We start from the raw sequence: 6,000 nt of genomic DNA, 5'->3' as shown, positions 1-6,000 counted from the left end.
AGAAGGGCAAATTCGAACCAAATTGGCTTGGTCCTTACATCATCACATCAACATATGGATCTAGTGCATATTAGCTCTCAACTACAGAGGATGAACCTTTGGAGGATCCTATCAACAACATGCACCTTCGCAGGTTTTACACATAGCTTGTCAGAATATCCTAATTCAAAAATACAAAAAAATAAAAAAATAAAAAAAATACAAAAAATCATAAAAACATAAAAATTTGTTACTTGGTGAAAACCTGGCAAACAAGCACCTTGTGACATAAAAAAAATAAAATTTAAAAACAAAAAACATTTCGTCCAACGGTGAAAACCACTTCGGTGGCGCCCTGGGCAAGTACCATGGTGAAAACCGGGTCACTGACGCCGTGTGTAGAGACATTTCTCCTCCCTCCTTTAGGATTCTCTCTCATCTTATCACTTTGCACACACTCACAACCTATCCATTCATAATAAACTTACCCATTCTCATCATGGCTTGTTATTGATCTACCCAAGATTGGTTAGCCATTCATAATAATCCCTCATTTTCACCCTTTCCATTCATAAGAAATCAGATCCTATCTGTGGCTAAGGCAAATCCTACGTCTAGTAATGGATGTGGAACTGAGAACATCACACATTTTGAGGAGTACACTTTCTTCCACTTTTCTTCAGTCTATCCGCTCACAATCCATAATAAAGCAACACTTGCATGCCAATCCATAATAAAGTTTTGTCTTCTCTGCAATAAAGTATTAGTTTCATGGATTCAATCAGTTTCAGATGAGACAACAACAATGGGCTTCAACAAATCAAATCTTTCAACAAACTCAGACAACATTATGGTTCAATGCTATCTATTCTTTTGTGAAAGTAAACATTGTGACCACAATCAAATAAGACTTATACAAGTGACAAGAGACACTAAACTTGAGGACTACAGTGGATGTTGGTGTCGAGTCTTGGTTTTCTTTTGATTTTATCTTTCTGGTGACATGTCTTTTAGCTTTTCCAGGATGTCTCTGACTAGAGATTTTATCTCCAGGATGTCTTTGACTAGAAAGGCGAGGATGGGGTATCGTCACCTATTTGTATTTGTTGTCTGTGGATTGTCTCTTAGTAATGCTATAACTTGTCCAAGGATATGAGGACACTATGAGTCTAGTGTGAACTAGGGCATTCCTTGTTTGTGATTGTCTTATCTCCATGCAAACGGGTACAATGACTTTTTGGGTCAAACATATGCCTCGATTGTCATAACCTACTTGCCATAATAAAGCTCAATGATGATAACACACAAGAAGCTCTTTCACTTTCATATCTTTTGTCTTTCATCCCCCTTTCTTGATTGACTTCCATCATCCTTCTTGAGTCCGTGTAGCCTTCTATCACATGACTAAGTATAATGACACGCAAAAAAAATATTTGCATTTCATGTAGTTGGCACTTGCATTACCGCACATTAAGCATTTCATGCATACATATAGATATCACAGTTACATCACATCCTGCACACAACACATGTTAGCACATCTTACATTCTCCTCATGTAAATAGTCATTTGCATTCTCATATTCATCTGCATTTCATACATTCACATTTGCATTTACATAACATATAAAAACATAAAAGAACAAAAATATTGTATTTCATACATATTTGCATCCATATCACGCATTAACACATAGAAACATCTCATCACATAGGTACACATGCATATAGCTACCGCAAACATGAATCATCTCATATATATATATATCTCAAAATTATAAGTGTTATGATACAATGATGTCAAAATCATATGGCTACAATCACCCGAAGGTGTCTACATCATAATACAAAATGGTACAAAAACTGATACATAGGGAGCCCTCTATGGCTATGATGAACTCCCTCCCTCGGAGCCGCCTAGCCTCAATGAAGTCTGAGCCCTAGAAGGACCCACCCCAGGATCATCTCTCTTGTCCCCTCTATCTTGTGGTGGTGGAGGACCCATGACCCCACCGCTAGATGTCGGTCTCCTGTGACTCCCTCTAGTGGCCGTAGCTGTCTGGGATGGTTTGCGGAAGCTCCTAGCCCGTTGATCTAGTGGCATTGCCCCGTAGTATAGGTCTCACCAATAACCTATCTCCTCCCCTGCCCGCAGAACATAGGCATATCCAGCCCTTGTGTCCTCTATCGCCTATCTCCCAGCCCTCAGTGCTCTCTCAGCCTCAGTGTAACGCTGGATAGCCTAGTCTCACTCTCGCTCAGTGTCCCTGAGCTGTCTCCTGAGTTGATCCCTCTCCCTCTCCAGATCCTGGTTCTCATCTGCCTATCCCTGGCAGATCTCCCTCAGCTCTAATAGCTCATACTCCTCCTCCTCGGCCCCCTATACCTGTGGCTCTACCTGTGGCTACCCCTGTACTGGTGGCTATGCCTATGCCTGTGCCTATACCTGTGGCTATACCTACCCCTGTACCTACCCCTGTCCCTACCTCTGTCCCTATCCCTGCACTTGTCTAGGACCCTATGCTGCTGGCACCTGTAATGGCAACCCACCGCGACCCCTCACCACCTGAGCCCGTCTCTCCTCTCCACTGTCTCTCCATGGAGCCACTTTCCTCTCTCCAACTGCACCCCGCCTCCTCCGTCGGCCTCTACCTCCACCATCTCGGGTTTTGTGGTTGAATCTATTTAGTCTTTTGATATTGTTTATCCATTTTCACCATATACAAATATAAATATATTTTTAAAATCAGATTTAATACAATTCTATGTTTTAAAAAAAAAAAATTTATTTTTTATTTTTAAACAAATATTTATATTAAAATAAGAGTACTTAAATCCAATCTCATTTCTTAATTACACACACACACACATATATGTATATATGCACAGAGAGAGAGAGAGAGAGAGAGAGAGAGAGAGAGAGAGAGAGAGAGAGAGAGAGAGAGAGAGAGAGAGAGAGAGAGAGAGAGAGAGAGAGAGAGAGAGAGAGAGAGAGAGAGAGCTCTATCATGAGTTAGTATCTTCTTATAGTCGAGATAAACCTCAAATACACTACAAAGAGAGTTGAGATTAAAAAAAATATCAAGGTTTTTTTAGAAGGCTTAAAGTTAGGTTACAAAATTATATTTGAGAATTAAAAAGATGTAATAAATATTTGAAAATTTAAGATTGTAGACAAGATAGAAATTCTAAATGTAGATTGAGAGGGGAATTCATCCAAAAAGATAAGGTTTCTAGAAAATGATTGGTTGAATTAAATATTTTCAGGGTTTTTTTAAGAGTAATTCACGTCATCACATGGAGAGCTTAAACCTGCAAGCACATAGTGAAAATGGGAGAAAGCATAACATTGGGAATCAGAAGGGCATTTTTGAGTGTGATAAATGGTCGTTTGCTGAAGTGGTGGCCGCGGGAGTCAAGTACACTCCTAGGGCATCTGACCCTGTCAAATAGGCAGGTGCTTCTGCTATCTCTGGCAAGGATGCGACAATCTCGAGCAATAAAGCCCTTTCTATTTCAGGTCTGGAAAAAGGTAACATGACGAACGATGCCTCGACAAAAGAGGTATGGTATCTGCGGCTGTGTTTTGATTTTAGAGGATCTTTTGTGGCAGAAAGGGCCTCCAAGTTACACTCCATTTCTCTTTTGGGGTAATTTTGGGGCCCTCAAACCAATTTGTCTAAGTTGCATTCTAAATTGAGAAAACACTGGCCTGCACTAATTTGTTTTCAGCTATTATCATCGAATTCCTGTGTTTTTTTTTTGAATCCCCCCATTTTAGGGATGATGTTCTTATGAATTCGTTTCATTGGTTTGGTAATAATTTGATTAGGGTTTCTGCTTGGAAACCCTTTTTTGTCCCAGATTGGGTCAAGCCTAAAACTCTCTTGGTTTGGTTTGGATTGCCTAAACTACCCTTTGAATTCATGGACCCAGAAGTGCTGAAATCTATAGGAGACAATTTTGGGAAGTTTTTGACATCTAAATCTATTTTTGAGGAAGGGAAGGTTTTGGTAAAAATCTGTGTGTTGGTTCCCCCTACTTCTGCATGCCCAATTTCATGTAATCTCAAATCAAATGAGGGTATTTGGAAACAATCTATTGTGAAGATGGATAATGATCTTACTCAAAATTTAATTGTTGTGGATGCCCCTCTATTCTTGGACTTTTGTAATTATAACTACAAAGTTGTTACAAATAATAAAGAAGGTTTGGATGTTCCTCTGAATCCTATCCCTATTAAAGCCCCTCCTATTTATGTCCCGGTTGAGTCTGATTACCAGTCAAAGGAGGGTCCCCTAGGAAATAATGTTGTTCATTCTCTCCATAAAGCCTCCACTGACAAATTGGAGAGTGTTGTGAACACTTTAAATCAGGTTGGTTTGGAAGGGTTTATTAATTCTAAGCCTATCTGTCAGGCTCAAGGCAACAATGCTAACCTAGCTAGCCAGACATGTCCTCCCCCCCCACAAGGCCTCAATCATTGTTATGCTCAGAAGGGGGGGCTAGATGGTAATATAGGTGATGAGGTCTTTTAATCTTTAGAAGGGCCAAGTGGTCATATGGATATTCCACATAATATTGTAGGTGCAGGGGAGATTTCCCCGGATGAGTCTATTCCCTTTAGTCATAATGATGCTGTCCTAATTCAAAAGGTAAAAGAGTTAGCGTATAGTGAGCCTGTCAAGGAGTTTGGCAAGCCTCATAAGTCTCTAGATATTTCTCTAGATGAACACATGATTCAACAAGTTGAGCATTTGTTCAAGTCTAACAAGGATCAATTAGAGGAGGAGGTCTCAGATAAGATTATGTGCTCTATTGAAAATGATTTGGATTTAATTCACAAAAGTTTGCCTCTATCCTCTTCCTTTAATCCCTTTGAGGTCCCTATTAATGTTACTCAGGATGCTTCAAATCTAGTGCTTCCCCAGGGATTGGTGGTTTCTCCTCAGTCAACTTCAGTTAAAACTCCTATTGGTCCTCCTATTGCCCAAGTTGAGATGAAATTCCCTATCTCTGTCCTGTCTTCGGGTAGGGGTAGACCTCCAAAAAACCGCAAAACACAATTGGAAATTGATGCAGGCATTCAACAAGTTTTGTCTACTTCCCCTGGGGTTAAGAAGGCTTCAACCTTGTCTTTGGGTCAAGGGAAAAATAGTGGCCATGGCTCAAGCTCCATTAAAAAGAAAAAGAAGTGTGTAATTAGTCCTCTGGTCACTAGATCCATGGTGGTTAAGAGGAGCTTACATAAAATATTTGGGGAGAACATTTCTTCTCTTAAGGATGAAAAGAGGGGAGTGTCGACCTCCCCTCGAGGGCAATGAGGTTCATCTCATGGAATGTTAGGGGCTTAAATGCCCCTAACAAGAGAAGCTTGATCAAGTCTCAATTAGACTTGGTTAAGTGGGACATAGGCATGCTCCAAGAGACTAAGCTCTCTTTGGAGAATTCTGAGTTTGTATTTTGTTCTTGGAAGAGGTGGAAGTTTCTGTCTTGCTTGGCCTCTGGGGCATCAAGAGGCTTGGGATTGTTATGGAATGATTTCATGGTTGATGTCGAATTGGTTGCTTCTGCTCCTAACTGGATGTTATCATTAGTGTCGTACAAAGATTCTAGGTTTAAAGTATGGGTGTTTAATATTTATGCCCCCTTAGGTGAAGTACAACCTTTGGTGAGAACTCATAAGGGTTTCATCCCCCCTTGGGAATCATTCCTTTATTATTTTTGGGGGGGGTTTCAATGCAATTCTGGAATTAGGTGAAAAATCAGGGGGTATTTGTCCTAATAAGAAGTCTATGGATGACTTTAATTCATTCACTTCTGATATGTCTCTTTTTGATTGTAAGCCAAATAATGGTCTTTTCACATGGACAAACATGAGGAATAATTTTTCTCAAATTACGAAGAGATTGGATAGATTTTTACTTTCCTCCAATTGGTTCGATTTAGATATTGAGTTTTTTTCCTCTATCCTTTCCCTGACAGGGTCTGATCATTTCCCGTTTTCCCTTTCTGTTTTAAG

Source organism: Cryptomeria japonica, chromosome 11 (assembly GCF_030272615.1).
Source record: "Cryptomeria japonica chromosome 11, Sugi_1.0, whole genome shotgun sequence".
Classification (NCBI taxonomy): Eukaryota; Viridiplantae; Streptophyta; class Pinopsida; order Cupressales; family Cupressaceae; genus Cryptomeria; species Cryptomeria japonica.
This window is presented reverse-complemented; position numbering follows the sequence as displayed.